This window comes from Onychostruthus taczanowskii, unplaced genomic scaffold, assembly GCF_017590055.1.
Source record: "Onychostruthus taczanowskii isolate IOZ18803 unplaced genomic scaffold, ASM1759005v1 scaffold67, whole genome shotgun sequence".
In the NCBI taxonomy this organism is placed as follows: domain Eukaryota; kingdom Metazoa; phylum Chordata; class Aves; order Passeriformes; family Passeridae; genus Onychostruthus; species Onychostruthus taczanowskii.
Genome location: NW_024504455.1, coordinates 7277601 through 7294741, shown reverse-complemented (window position 1 = coordinate 7294741; position 17141 = coordinate 7277601).

Genomic DNA, 17141 nt, shown 5'->3' with positions numbered 1-17141 from the left:
CCTTTGATAAGTAGAATTATTATTATAATTATCATTGTTATTATATCCAAATGCTAATAAAGCTTCCTTGCTCTGTGTGGTTCCCCATCTCTGTGCATCAGTTTCCAGCTGCCTTTCTGTAAGCCTTGTTCTACTTCTGCCAAAGTGACAGCTTTTCTGTTACCTGTCAGGAAGAAAAGGATTTCCTTTAATCTCTTTTTCATTTACATTCTCAAACTATTCTTCAAAAAGTGAAGATGTAAATGTGATTACACAAAATGCATTATTTCTCATTTGTCTATTAGCAAATAGATATTTGATTAGATGAAATAAAGGAACTTTACATTATCATCCAATTATTGCCAGTGTGTGACCGGTGAGCTCATCAAACCTCAGTTTGGCACAGGAGCTTTTGAGGTTTGGAATGTAATGACTCAGCCACAGGTGATCCAATGAGATGCCAAGAGGTATTTGTACAGTAAAGGATCTCAAAATAACAGAGTGGGTCAGGTTGGAAGATATCACTGTGGGACAGCTGGTCCGGCTCCCCCTCCTCAAGCAGGACCATCCCGGAGCATATTATTCAGGATAATCCAGACAGATTTTGAGCATCTCCATAGAAGGAGATTCCACATCCTCTCTGGGAAATCTGTTCCAGTGCAGTGTGACCTCCAGAGTAAAGAAGTTCTTTCTTGTGTTCAGGTGGAACGTCCTGTGCATGCTTCTGCCCATTGTGTCTTGTCCCATTACTTGGCACTCCAGGTCATTTTTTTTTGTTCAAGTCTTGTGGTTTTCAATGTCATTATTGATCTGTGATGATAATGTCGTGATTTATATTGTGATGGTAAAATGGGGCCGAACCTCTGTTTTACTCCAACCAGCATTATCTGATTTAATTAGAACAGCATAAGAGGAAAGAGAAATACTAAGTGTGACTGAAAGATCCTTCTGTGCTGGTATTTTATTGATACACTAATGCAGCTGAACTAATTTAAGCCTGTGTTAACATTGCTCACGAAGCATGTGGAGTGTTTAATTGTAATGCAAAAGGAACAAATAATGAGAATAAGATACCCAAATTATTTAGTTGGAAAATAATTAATGTGATGGGCAATTAAAATATGCATTAAAGTGTACTCCTTACATTGTCATTCAAAATTACCTAAGCTAAGGTTAAAGGTGTTATTAAAAACATTAATTTAATTTGTTATATAAAAGGCAGATAATTATCTTAAAATATTGCAAATGATAATGAGAAACACTTTAATGAAGTCTTGGTTTAATTAGTGGGGGTATCATTATGAGTTGCCTGTGGGTAAAACGGCAGACTGTTAATATATTTTCTTTTCATTATGATTAGAGTCTTCGAGAGTTATTTAACAACTTGTATGAAGAAATATAGGCTTACATTTATATCTTTGGGATGGTATCTCATTTTGTTTGGCACAGATTTATGATATTATAAAGACTTGATAAATCCAGTTTCTGATGATAGTGTTCCAAGTGTTGTTTATCCTGCTTAACCTCCCAATCACATGTCATATTCACTGTTGACAGACTTCTATTGAAAAAAAACCCCAACAAACTCTTATGAAACTTGGAAGAACCTTAGAACATTTTCTTGGTGGTTTTTAACCTTTTCAGACCACCACGAAAAAATACTGGAAAATATTTTAAAATTGTATCTATGTTATACAAGGTTGCTTTTCTAAAACAAGAGAGGCGTTGCTCTACAACACAAGCTAGCTCAAGATACCTTTCTTGGTATAAAATTCTAAGAGAAAGAACCCCTTTTCTTAATTCCATGAAGCCTGTAAGTGAACCAAAACATTGAAGAAAAAGCTATTTTCAAGTCACTTGGTTTTCATTTTCACTGAGTTTTAAATATTAGCTAAAATTAAATTATTCTGTATTTTTTGTAGAAGAGAAATACTATAAATAGACATTCAACCAGAGATAGTTTTGGCAAGGAGAAATGGTTGTGCTTGATAACTTGTATCCTTGTGATTATGGTTTTTGAATTGTCTTTCTGCTTTCCCTTTATCCATGCTTCTTTAGAGCTGGTAAATGCCATCAGAAGCTACCAGGTTGTTATTTATAACAATCAGAATAATTTGGAAAAATCCCTGTTGGCTGAGGCAGTTCCAGCTTCCTCATCTTTCCTAATTACAGCAACACCAGTCAGGTTTTTTTCTTTAACAGCAAAAGGGCTGAATTTCAGGGGCAGCATCTCACTGTGATGAACTTGGCTTGCCTGCCTGTTTTATTCAGTAATAGACAGAGGCTGGGGGAGATTAAAACAGCTGCTCTCATTTACCATCTTCTAGTTCCCATCTCTTTTTTTTTTTTTTTCTCTTTCTCTTTCTCTTTATTTCTAACTATCATATTTAATTCATGGCTAACACAGTAGCAACATAATGAATTAAATCCTCAGTCTTTTCTCACTAATGCTTTCAGTCCAGGAGGCACATTTCACTTGGTATAATCTTTTTTGTGCTTTATTACACACATAAATTTGGTTTTGGATAGATACTGATTTTTTTTCAAAACTATGTGACCTGTGACATGCATGCTGTTACATGTATCCCTACGAGATGTATTAAAGCATTTCTAATTGAAGAAAAATATCCTAAAATTTTTCCAAGAATTAAGTTTATTAATCAAGAGAAATGAAAATAACATGGGCGTCCTTCCTGATTTTTAGTAACAGCTACACTTTTCTACCAAGAACTGCACAAAAGTCAATTTTAATTTCAATCTCATTTACTACTGAGATGAAACTTCTTTTGATAATTCAATTATTTGACTTCTGTAGCTCTGAAATAGCTATTATAGAGTGCATGTACAAACTATATCTCAAGCACTAATTTTTGTTTGATTTCTCAAATCAGTTTCGTAGATTTTACTAAGTTAACAAGAGAAGAGGTCCTCATGACAGCCTGGTAACTCTGCCATGCTCTACTCCTCAAGTGACAGACACTTTAAAGGTTCCTGAGTTATAGCTAGAGTTACACTTGCCCAAGTGCCACTGTGATTGTTTAAATCTAACAAAAGTAATATAAATAACACTTTTATTTCACAAGTGGATAGGTTACATTCATGCCAAAGCAAACATCCACATCTCTCTGATGAGAAAGTAGGTCTGGAGGGTACAATTTCAATCTGTGTTAAAATCATTAGCTAAAATAGATTCAACTGGATTTTTCAGAAAACAGTAGGATAAAAACCCAGTGACACAACCACAGCCACTGTAATTTTAATAATTAGAGTTGGTACATGTGACAGTTATTTCCCATGCAAGGGAGATATTTTAAGAATGTTTTCAATCAAAATACTGTTTTCTAAAAGAATAATATTAATGGCTTTTTCTAAATAGGAATTGATAAATATATGCCTATAAGCCACAAAACATACTAAATAGTGCTTGCTGAATGTTTTTGTTAACTCTGGTATTGAATGAGTTCTCTGATCAGATATTCTCTGATGCTGAGACAAGGCAAGAAGCTCAATTTACTCTCCAAAATCAGTCTAGTCAGACATAAGAACAGGTGACTGAAGAAGGACAAATAAAAATACATTTTCCATTAATCAACAGATATGAGTTTTGCTGAAATGCTGAATGTGAATGGGTTTTCGTATGTTTTCCTACAAATATTTGTCTGCCTAACCTTCCCTCATGAGTCAATGTTGGCAATTCCTGCTGAGCATATCAAAGCCCTGAGTTAGTTTAAAATTATCTTTTCCTGTTTTCTTCACACATGAGGAGAAAAAGTCATATTTATTTTGCTGTGCTGGATGAACTTCTTACAAAGGCTTCTGCTAGTGGTTTCTAATTTGGTTACATATTTTTTACACTCCCTTTTGTCCCCAAAGAACATAACCATATTCAAAGTAGAATTCAGGAAGAAAAAAATATCTATTTAGATAATTTTCACAATGGACAGCTTAAATCTGAGAGTCGTGTGAGGCATCTGGAACATGGACAGATGAGTTACCCACTATCCAGATCAAAATGTCTTCAGTTTGTTTTGAAGATCTTGGAATTTTAAGGTGTAGTGGTAGTAGGTTCCCTTTTTGATACAGCAAAGGCTATTTACCTTAGTTACCTTTCTTAATGAGATACTGCTACAGGCACAGTCCTGTTAGGGCAGCAGGCTTTCAGGTTTTTTAGTAGTAGAAATAAAAATGTTGCTGGACTGTTAAAAATTGTTCCATGTCAGAAACTAGAACTAGAAAAAGTGCATGACCTGTTGCATGAGATATAATTAAGTTAGGAACAGCTTGACCATATCTGAAGCAATAGAAAGCAATTTTCTTGAGAAAGGTTGAAAAAATCCATATTGATCAGTACTAAGTAGTAAAAATTTATTGCAATGTTGTCAGTTGCCTTATTCCAAATCAATACAAATCTTACCAAAAGCTTCTTAAATGCAATAAGAATCTGACAAGGCCTTTTTGTCACAGATTAGCATTAAAGCAATGAAAAGGCCCCCAAGGAAAACTCTCTGACCAGAATACCAGCTGTATCCCATTTCAGCAGTACTCCTTCTGGTATAGGACATCCTCATTGGCATTTTGGAACCCTGAGGAAAAGCTCAATGTTTTGTCAGTTAACTAATGCAAATGGTCAGAAATGCCTAAAGACCTTGCAGCTCTGACTGTTTTTATCAGATCGTAAAAGTTGTTAGTTTTAAGAAGAAAAAGCCAATCAGCCACCTGAATAAAAATGAAAAGTTGGGTATACAAGGAATTTTCTTCCTGTTTACAATTTAAAGGAAAATCTTTCATGAAAAGCTATTTTAGTCAGAGGGCTGAGATCCCATAATAGGCTGTTGGAACCTGAAATTCACACAGGTGATGTGTTACACACTCACACACTCTGATGTGAGAGTAAAACTTTCCTTATAAAAGCACTCAGAACAATTTCAGCTCAAATATAATGTAGATTTAGATGTTGAAAAGCTGCCTTCCCAAAGCAGAAGAAGTTAGTTTTAGGTAGCAGAGAAATATGACAGCACCCTCTCTACTTTTAGAACAAAGGTATTTCAGGAATTCTTATTGTACTGGCATTTGATTGATTAATTGGCATTATCAGAATACTTTGGATGAAATTATATATTTTACTTAAAAAGTCATCATGTCCTTCTTTATTTGTGCAGAAAATGTACACATATTCATTAAAAATTAAACCATCTAAAATTAGTGATAAGTACTTACTTAACATTTCAAATAATGTCTTTTCAAATCTTGAAATGATCTTTTGATTTTATTTGGGATTGGGGACTTGAATGCCTGCAAAGGTGAAGCCACAAAGAATGCAAATCATATGAAAAGATAATGGGGTTTTTATCCCAAATAACTTAGAACCTGCTAAAAATTAGTATTTTTATAATATAAGTATTTTTGTCCTTTGTGTAAGACAGTGTTTTACAGTAATGTCATTTAACTCCTTATCTCTTTCAAAATACGCTTGCCAAGGCCCCGAGTGTGCCTTGTGAATACCATAGGTATATTCACTTATGCTGCCAATCCACTTTTAGGAACAGACATTCATCTCACTTAAAAGACAGCAAATAACAGGGAGAAATTACTTCCTAAACCATCTCTTGGATGTTTCCACTAATACAAGAGGTGCTTCTTTGCAGCTGTGTTCCAACCAAAACTGGGGAGTTCATTGTGAATCCTTGCCCTCAACTGAGACAGAGAGGCCACTCCATTTCCTAGGTGGAGTCTAATAGAAACCAGCCACAGCAATAAATGATAACTTGCTGTTAAGAAGAGCAGAGGGTTTATGAACAAAAATAGTGGAGATCATAGAGAAAAGGTCTGCAGAGTAGAAGACAAACTCTCTGGAATGTACAGTATTTAGGGGGAGATGGGGTAAAGTGATGGAAGGATCCCTCCCAAAAGAAAACCCTCACAAAAACAAATGGAAATGGTATTGATAGAAATTAGCATTTCTTTACCCTGGTGCTGATATGTTGAGCCATTTGTCTGACAAGCTACAGTTGAAAGACAGAAAAATTCTGTGAGGCTGGTGCATACCTATAAGGAATGCAAACACTCTTTGCACAAACCCCAAACCTCTGACTACTAATTGTGAAATTTTAAGGTGACTTGCAACAAGTGTGGAATTCCAGAACCTTTCTGAAACTCTTCTGTGAGACTACAGTCAGAAATGAGCCAAAGCTGAGGATCCTGCTTCCAGTGTGAACTTAAATGTAGGAAAAAAGAGAGTTTCTGCTTATAAGGTTGCAAAAAAATTACAAGAGGCCTTATATTTTCATTGGAAAGGTAGACCATGGTAGAGAGGATCAGTAATCCACAAGAAACACAGGAAGAGGCCCAGCCCTGAAAGTAACCACAAAGGAAGAGTAAGCAAGATGAAAATGGAAGTGTAGGGGAGATGTAGAAGCAAACCAGATGCAGTGGTTGACATTTGGAAAGACCTGCTACATTTAGAGGGGTAAAAGCAAAAACAACCAACCAACAACAAACCAAAGCAAAAATGAAAACAAAATAAAAAATAAAAAATAATAATAATAATATAAAAAAAAAAAACAATCAAACAACCCAAAACCAAATAAACCAACCAAAAAAAAAATTAAAAAAAAATTTAATAGTCATCCTTCTGACCTCTATTGTGCAAACTACTGGTCCAGCTTAGCATTAGAAAAAGTCAGCAGTTACCAGTCTTGCCTCAGAAACAGGAACACTTTCATATTGCCACTATATTGCAGTTTTTCAGTGCTTTTATCTTCTGCCTAAGTTGGCAGGATAAGCTATTTATTTAATTTTATACTGGGACAGAGTAGAAGAGGAAGAGTTGCCTGGTCAGACACAATTTAGATGGATGAAGGAAGTACAGTGACTTCCATTTCATATTCTGGTGCTAAACCAGCTTTTCTTAGCTTAGTGACAGACAGATATATGATCTGGACCTGTTTTAGCTGAAAAGCACTGTAGAAATCTGTTAAGAAAGTGGCAACAAGCATTTAAAGTCTGAAATTCTGAGAATTCATCAGGCTTCTAGGCCTTTGAATGTCTACATATTCACATTAAAAGAGTCAGAACTAATTTTCATTCTAAATTATATGAACAATTTACAAAGAGAAAAGCAGTTGAAAGCAATTTCTAGCATTTAGGCTGATTGTCAGGTTTTTTTTTTTTTTTTATCTTTTGTCATCTTTTCTTTCATAAGTGGGTAATACATATATTGTACTAAAAATGATCCCTTCCAGACTCAGTCCTTAAGTCAAATACTTAGGGGGAAGTGTAATTCAAATGAAGGACAAGAATTGTAGCTCTATCTCATGTATTATTTTCCTTTAACCTTCTGGACCAGAATTCCTGAAGTCAATGCACAGCTCCTTAGCTGAATTTAAAATTTCTGTTCTCAAGACATGATGAAGTCAATGGAGAGAGTGAGACCTTGGTGTGACTTTGGGGCAAGACTGAGACACTGGTGGGACTTGGAAGGACTTCCCAGAGAACACTGACTGGTGAGAACAAATCCTTCCCTGCATGACTTGGGATCTGGTTTCCAGTACTTTTTTTTGTTTGTGTTTCTGGTACATTTATGGGGTATTGCAGCTGTTTTTTAATGTTCTCAAATGTTTCTCTGTCACCATAAAACAAAACAAAACAAACTTCATGTTAGTAGGTATTGTAGGTAGATACAGAATAGAAATGAGTCTGAAAAACAGTAATTTTAACATAAATACACCAGAACATGGGAAGAAACAGCTGAGATGTGGTTTAGGAGGCTGCTTCCTCTTACGTCTCAGCTAGTGGTTGTCAGTCCTTTGAAAGCCCAGAAAGTGACTGTAGGAATGTTTATTTAACCTTTCTGGACCAGTGAAAGACTTCAAATCTTTTTCTTGGTTTCCTAATGAGACACAGGGATTTCATTACCTGAATATAAATTTTTAGTTTTCTTTGCAAAATCAGCATATGGAGGCAGAATTTTAGTAATGATAATGACATCTTCTCACTCTACCTTGTACTGAGAACACACATTACAGCAAAACAGAGTAAAACCCAGCTCTTTCAAGGGTGATGAAGACAAAAATGCATTCAAAATGTTAATCCAGCCAATTTCATTATAGTCAATAGTGGATATGCAGAAATGGGCTTGGGAAAGTTATTTAGTGGGAGGATTGCAAAGACAGCTCTTTATTGACTGTTGCTCTCATGGAACAAAACATAGAAAAGAGGATGTTTGTAAGTCATTTGTAAGGCATGACTGTCTCATTAGAAGGTTTAGTTGTGCTAAAGGCTGGATTATGGAAGCATCCTTATGTTCTGTGATGAATTAAAAAAAAGATTTGCTGCCTTGGACAATGGGAAGTCATGCAGTTCAATACTAAGTAGCATCTGCTATGTACTTTTAAGTTACTTACAGACTGTAAAACACATAATGGGAATCTGTTGGAAAAGAGGCAGATTTCAAGGTCCAAAATATAACAGGTAACAGCTGTTTTGGTCAGATGTTTAAACTAAAATATACATTTTGTTCTGGTGTTTGAGACAGCAAACAAGACCAGAATTCATGACTTAATGAACTCCATATACAGTAATTTTCCAAGAAAAACTCCTCAGCATGCAAAGCAACATTACAAATAAACCTTGTATTCCTATTATGAAAAAAAATTATTTCAGGTGTCTGTGAAAGAACCTTGAATTTTTACTTGACTGACCCAAACACTTCTGTCAGATTTCCAGATTCTCCATGTACCCAGCAAAAATTAATTAAAATCACTTACGATGGTTTTTATGGTTTTAATATGCATATTGTATTTTTATAAGCATCTTCTGCTACGTCTAGTACTTCAGTAGGGAAATTGGAATGCAGCCTGTAGGAATGCTTTTCACATTGCTCAGATATTTTTACTTCTCATCAAGCCACTATGCTGCTTTTAGCAGTCTGGTAAGACTTCATTTTGACCATTCTAATTTAAGCTGCTTGTCTTTAATTGACAAAGCTGTGAACATGTTTTCCAGGGCTCTCTGTAATCTCAGAGAAACAGGAACTTGAGCATTTTACAGCAAGGCTGTTAGAGAGGGTGACTTCACTCAGTTGTGTTTAAGGTGCTGTCTCTGCTTTTGAAGACTTTGGATTTCCTCAGCACTTGTGGGGAGGTGCAAAAGCCTGCTGTGCAGTCCATGGAGTGTCTACTGGGCTGTATTGGGACTTTCAAAATACTCTGGATTCATGGAAAGCTTCAGGAATTGTTGCTTCCTGCCACACAGTTTACCAAGCACCTGTGATCTTAAAGGGCCTAAAATCCCAGAACTGAAAGAAAATGTGGATAGTCACACAGCACCACTGCTAGTTTATCCCCTTATGATTCATGAAGTACAATTCTGTTGCTAAAGTATTTCTGAACCCTTAGAAAGGGATTTCTCTGCCACAGTTAATGTTTTTGCCTTATCACTGACACTTTATTTAAATTGCTGCACTCAAGACGTCCACCCTTGGCAGTGAGAAATCTGATATCTCTCCAACTTTCCTAAAACATATCCCAAAAATCTTCAATTTAAGCTATCTTAGTCATATATTCTTTTTAGATTTGCCAATAGACAATTAGGTAGGTTTTTTTAAATATTACTATTATTTATTTCATGATATTCTATTTATTAATCTGAACAGGGTGAGGCAAATGTTACTACCCTTTATTTTTCTTCTCTTAAATTCCAATTGGTTTGATTTATAAATTTTCAAGTTTCAGATTCCTAAACTGACAGAGTACATAGAATTTTCAAAAATAAACAGAAAGAAGTGCTTATCAGAGCCCTGCAGGTTGATGTTTACCCTTTCCCATGGTAACACTTTTTCAGCACAGTAGCAGCCAGCAGAGTAGATAATGGGGCACTTCTGAACCTGAAAATTAGATGCTCTCTGCCATGACTAAAAAAGAAAAATCCCAGAGTGGGAGAATATGAAGAAAGGTAAAGTTAATTTTTATTTGTATTTTATTAAAAATGGCATAAGGAAAAATAAAGGAATTCAAAACTTATTTGAGAGGTATCTGCATGAACTTAGGGGACTCCACCAACAGACCTACCTATTCAACTGCCTGAAAAGAGCAGCACAGACCTTCACACTTTATTAAATAAATAAAAAGTTTGGTTGGATTTGCTTATTGGGAATTAGTGATTGGCTAAAAAAGACAAAGACTCTTTTCTCCTTTCATGTAATTCCTGAACCAGGTTATCTGAGCAGATAAGAAATTATTTTGTATACACATTGACAAAGGTATTGCAGTGCCTGTGTTGCCATTTCCTTTTTGCAGAGAAAACATTTGCAAATAACAGTGTGTATTGAATATGTGAATCTTTCAAAGCAGACAGAAAAAAAAAAAAAAGCTGATGCACAGTTCTACGATGCAAAGGAATAAGAGTTATTTTATTAAAAAGACATTGGGAGTTTCTGTTATTTTTTTCACATCTTTAAATTTTCATGTGTATATCTCTGTTTTATCAATTGATTAACAAATCAACTGATAAAAGAGAGAAAAAAGAGGAGAAAGATCATTTTGCCAGTATTTTTTATATAAATGCATAGATGTTTTATGCCTATAAAGTAAAATGATGAATGAATTTTCTGGAAAATTTCTGAGCAGCGTCTGCTGAAGCTGGGCAACAATGGTCCGTTTCTGATTGACAGCTGGAGCACTCCAACTCTGTTATAACACAAACATCACACTGAATCTTTCACGAATAGATGTAGTCTCCTTCCCTTTATTAGCTTTCTCATCCCATAAAGTGCAGTCAGGATAGGCATCATTCCTGTCCTTTAGAAAGCAGTAGATTAGTCCATTTCCTCATGGGGCTTTGCAAAGTCCTTCAATAGACGTGACTGGAAGAGGAAGAGGCTGAAGATGGTGGCCTAAGGGAATAAACTGCTGACTTGATAAATCTTTGGGTCTTAAGAGGTCATCTCTTGATGTCTGAAAGAAAGATTGACTTACCAGCAAATATGAGCACCAATCTTTATGGCTTTTTGAGTTGGTTTTTTTTTGGGGTTGTTTTTTTTTTTTTTTTTTAAGTAGTATAAAAAACATTTGTATATGATGTACTTATAAATTTTCTCTAACTACAGAATAGCAGCGCTTCCATTTCCCAGGTCTTATTCAATTCTCATAGATTTATTTATTCTTTTTTACACTGTCTACACGCAGTCCATGAGATGTGCAGAGAATTTTAATGAGTTTTTACACTAACAAATGCAGCTATAAAATACAACATGGAAAAATCTGAAACTCTGTGAACTTTTGATACCTGTGACTACTCACAGACCCAGACAATCTTAAACATATCATTAATAAAAATTATGATGGTTCATATCCATTGTCCTGAGATGAAGAATAAATTATAGCTAGGAGAAGATTAAATTTACTTAATTTTCTTTTTTCAGGAGTATTTCCTATCTTGTAAAGCCATACCTAGTTTAATACAAGAGAACCTATATATTTTTGATAGGGGATTTTTCACAAGTGTTTAATACTTAGAACTACTTGAAACTGGTAGATTCTAAAAACTCAAAGCCAGACCCTTAGATATGGAAATTGATGGGGTGCATCAGGAATTAAAGGAACAATGTGTGTTTGAAAATAATTTATTTATTACTTTATTTTTTTGTTATTTTAATACATAGGTAGGGCATGCAGACAAAAGAGTGCAATCTGCTCATTTTCAGACTGTAATTTAAGAAGGATTCTTTTCCAAGATAGCCAGACTATCCTGTTGTGGATGCTAAGAGTGTGGGTGAGAGCACTGAGCTTTGAAGGAGAGACACCTCAGTGCATCTGCTGCAACTCATTTCTCAGCTGACATTAAATCTGTGGGTAACTTTTTCTTTCTAGACATCTTTTGTTTCTTTCACCTGCTGCTGGCAAATTTCCTGCTGTTCCTCAGTACCCAGACTCCACAAAAAACCCTGGGTACTTCTGGGTATTTTATAAGTGCAGAAGGCTGTCTAGACTCTGTGAGAAATCTAAAAATGACTTGGATTCTTGGGGGGAAATAACAAAGTGCAGGTCTGTCACAGGACATACTCAAATTCTCATACTCTGTAGCTGAGCAGGGAGTTATAATCCAAGGAACTTCCCAGGCAAGTTTTTGAGCTGATTTCAATTTGAACAAATTGGGGAGAAAAACAAATGCTGCATGTGTAGGCCATAGTTTTTTGAAATCATGACAAATCTGCGAACAGAATCTTCATAAAATGATTTTTCTTGGTTCCTTATTATTAGGGTCTTACATTGTGAAGGGAATTGATTTTTTTTTTTTTTCCTAATAAAAGCTGGCACAACAAACAGTTGTATGCAGTTCAGTTTTGGTTTGGTGGGGGTTTTTTAGCACCTCTCTCCTGAGAGCTCTATAATATAAGTCCAGATTGCTGCTGTCCTCTTCTGACAGGCTGGGGGAATCATGGGAGCATGGGATGAAGTGACAACAGCTAATCTCCATGTTTAAGTAGGAAGAGGATGCTTTAAGAACTAAAAATGTACTTGATTATTCCTCCATTACAACTTGGGAAAGAGTATGCTGGCATTAAAGTCACCTTGCTGAGAATAAAAAACATTTTATTTATTACAGCTTCATATGCACTGGGATTGAGGGAAGGCCTTGGGGCCTGCTGCACAACCAAACCCAACAGTGACAGAGATGTTTTATTCACCTTTCCCACCACCTGACAGAGGTCACTAAACATTGCAAATTGTTAGGGATAATGTACATTGTAAAAGAAAGAAAAACATAACCATAGCTATAAAGAGTAAGGTGTTGCTTTTCTGTCATAGGGAAAAGCAGAGAATTAAATGAAAAAGAAGAGAGAGGTGTGTTCAGGGGCATCAGTGGAAATCAGTGTTAGATAGAAACACTTCTCTCTACAAATCTTTTGGCAGAACACAGACTCATGATGGGTTTTCTTTTTTAGAAGAAAAGTAGCAAAATTAATTTTTAATTGGAATGTATATGATTCACAAGTACAATCTGTATTTTTTGCTCCATAGTACATTGTGTTCTGCATATACTGCCAAGGAAATTAAACAAGTACAACGTCCCCAAAGAATAAACTGTTATGTTTAGGAGAGCAGAGGTACATGAGGGAAAAAAAATAAATCTGTTAGTATTCAGCAGGTATAGCTGAATTCTAGCCCTTACACGTGGAGAGCAATTGCTCTGATGCATAGACATTGACTTCCACATTTTATTTTACACTGAGTTGTGCCATGCTCTGTTTGGCTCCAGCTCTGCAGTGCTCTGCACATGTCTGGATTGCTGCATTCATTCAGACTGCAGTGGAGCCAGCCAGCTCAGAATAAATTCTAAAACTGGGGCAAAAGTGAAGAACATTAAATTGGAATATAAGCATGATAACACTTTTTTTTTTTTTTTTTTTTTTTTTGTCAAAGGCAAATTCACAAAATGTTGCTGGCTGCAGCATCACAGGCTGGGAATAAGACACAAAAGCACACTATGGCACAAGAACACTGCATGTACTGCATGGCTTTCTAGATTTTTGTCCTGCTTTCTCTGCAAAAATATTGTTGTCTTAAAATATGTTGCTCGCTCTTTCCTGGGGAACACTTCTGAAAGGCAAGGAGAGATTCTTACCACAGCTTTTTATTGTGTTTTACAAAGAGGTAAAAAATAACCCATTTCGCTAGAAAATATAAAGCATCTTAACCATCAGCCATCACTAAATAATAACATATCTAATATGTTGTAAAAATTAGGGAAATTTTGTGATTGTATTCTTCTTAATCCTAGTTAAATCCCTAACTACCATTTATTCTCTTTTTGTAGGTCTGTTACTATCTCCATGACTGATTTTAATTGCTGTAGTCTGATCTTCAGACTTAGTAGCCTTCTTTGATTTTTAAGCAAAATTGAACTGAGCTTTTCATACTATAAAGGCACAACAAAGAAAGCCAAGAAAGGAGAAAAGATTATTCTCCAGAAACCACTGAGGACTTTGTTCTCCATATTTAACATTTATCATTTTTTGTTGTTGTAATTTTTTTTTATAACAGAGTAGCTGTGCCATTAAAATGATGTTGCATTAGGTAGATGCTTAAAATTACAGACTAGGAATATTCTCAAATTGAAGAATATGATTGGAAAATTATAGTCTGAATCAAACAAATCATGGTTAATCATTAATTTGCCTGCTGACCTCTTAATGACTGTGCTGATTACTATCAGTGGCAAGAGTCACTCCCTTCTTTTCGGCCTAAGAGCTTGAAAAGAAAATGTGGATGCTTCCAATTGATACACACATGAGGAGAAAAAAGAAAAATAACAAAAAGAGGAAAGAAAGGGCTGTATAAAAATGTGGGAACAATGAAGCAAACAGTTGTGTCTGATAATTCTGATAATTCCAAACTGAAGAGCAGATAGTAAATCCTAACATTCACCAATGTATTTTAGGGAGTGTGGCTTAGGAGCCACTATGAAAAATAAAAATTAATTGAGAAATTTGTGGGGTTTTATTTCAAATTCTAATATATTCCTAGGTCTCTGAATAGCAGGAAAATGTAATCTCAATTTAGAAAAACCTGCAACAAAAAGTGAGAAAGGAGGAAAAATCATAGCAATATTCAGCATTCTCAACTATAGAATGGTCTTGTATATGACTACTCCACATCCTTTGTTTAAAAGGTGATAGAATTTACGTCTGTTCTTTTTGTGGAGAGTGCATGAAAAATTTATTTTAAGGGAGACCCTTAGGAAGCTTTACTTTAATGTTGTTAAAACTTTAACTTTGTATGAAACAGCCTGGAATGTTAATCTTGAAATTTCCTTCAGGAAAGTGCAGCATTTTCTGAGACTGGCCTCAAAGTAGGAAAAAATTGATTCTGCAATGATTCCCTTTTACTACTACTTTGTTTCTGATATACTAAATGGTTGATGTAATCATTCAATCTGATGTTGTTGCAAGAGAAGGAAAATTGATCAATATATCATTATTGATCCGTTGCTTTCTGATTGGCTTAGCAAATCTGAGTGTTATTTCTGGCCTCACATAGCCAATGTAGCCTATCCAGAGTTAATCTAAATAAATGTTTGTGTCTTCTAATTCACAAGGTTACAAAACAAGTAGATTATCGAAAAAGGAGCTGAACAATAGCATAATTCCATATATCTATATCTATATCTATATATATGAAAGCATGTAATATGTTTTTGAAATTGGGCATTAAATTAAAATCACACTTAAATCTCAACACAAAGTAAGGGTACTTTGCTTAGTCACAGTCACATTAGTGCTCAATTTATGCAAAGCCTTTTAAAATTAGAGTTTTTAGGAACAATACACTATAACCCTGAGTATTTCAGTGTTCTTCAATTAAGTTCATGTAGGTGTTTTATTAATGGAGTTCTCTAACATAGATTGAAATACTTTAAAGAATTATAAGAAGGCATGTTTCAACTGGTGCATTTAGCACAGTCCAGCAAAATAATATCGGACCCATAGTGCAGTGCTTTACCTATTTTTGATATATTCTTTTCATACTTTGTGAATCACATTGAATAAATGTTTATGATTATGAGAGTGCATTCTGTCTTATCTCAGGACCCTTATTTGCTTCTTGCACATGAAGCAATCTGTTTTGAGGTTTTTTTTATTTCTTCCCCCCGCCCCCCAAGTTTAGGAAAAGGGATTTTAATAGCCAGTTAATTAAGAAATTAATCAGCAAGCTGTGATAAATTCATCAGCTCAGAGTGCTTTTAACATCCAGCTTCAAACCTCTAGTGGTTAAAGTGCTGAAAATCTAGTTATTTTATCAATTGCATGTCTTTCCCAGCCTGGTTCTGTGTGGATGACATCTGATTAAGAAATTGTCCCCCAGCACAACTCTGTTTCTCATGGGGTTTTTTTAGCACATATCCAGGGACGCAGAAATGTGTGGGAAGAAGGGTCAGCAACATTTGTGTAGCTCAGCCTGAGGGGTCAGATTATGCCAGCCCAACTCAGGTATCATGTGTTTGAACTAATGTAATTACCACATTATCCCATTATGTCAACAAAAAGAGGTGTCAGAAGCTTATTATCTTGCTGCTCCAATGTTAACCTTCTTCATCTCATTTTCTTTTCCTCAGTGAAGTCTTTTAAAGATAAATAAATTGATTATCAATTTTTTACTTGCATGCATCTTGGGTTTTAGTCAGTGTGAACTGATTTTTATGCTAGAAATGTCTTTTGAATGAGAATGGAGATGTAAAGGCTGTATGCTAAGGACTGATCTTTTTTGGCTTCAGGCACAGCTGAGAATTACTCTGTGCAGAGCAGATCGTAGCAAAACCACATTGTTTAGGCCGAAATAAACAATTTATAGCCACTTTGTGAGTTTGTGGTCTCTTGATCACAGACATCATAACCTGCTGAGATATTCCCATATTCACCTTGAAGAAAAGCCAAGAAAGACAAAGTTATGCTTCAATATATGCACCAGAAACTTCCCAAAACCTGGTTTCTTCAGACAGACAAATAACTGCTCTTGGAAACCTGATGGCCTGGGTCACACACGTATTTAGAGGAGGGGAGATGAAATAATAAAATCAGTCAGTGTTCAGTACTCAATACTCAAAATCTTTAAGTGACAAGCAGCAGTGTGAAGGAGCTGACAGTCCCTTTTCCAAACTTGAGGATTGATTCCTCTCCTCCATACTTTGTCTCCAAATCCTCCCAACAGCCTTTCACCTCATCTTCCTGCTGCTGGGTGTTGTTTCCTCTAGCCTATTCACTGACTTATTTTATGGAACATAAAGTTATTTATGAGTGCTCTGCCTTCTGGGGCCAGATGTTCTCCCTGGCTTTGGAACCTCACAGCCTTTGTTGGACTATGAAAAAGTGGCCAGATGTTACCTAAGGACATTTCCATCTTTTCAGTCCATATGTTCATGAGATGAGAGAGCTCACCCAATATTCTTTCTCCTCCTGCTAGTTCATCTCCATGTGTTCAGAGAGGTGTAAATGATGTTGCACTATCCCCTGTTTAGGCCACAGATTTTCTGGATTCTGTTGTGATAAGCACTGTCATCACCAGTCCAGGTGGGTTCAGAGAGGTACATCCTTTACTGTTTCTTTCCTAGCAGAATGGAGGGCTGGGATTTCAGGGCCTGGCCAAACAGTGGTGATAAGACAAATT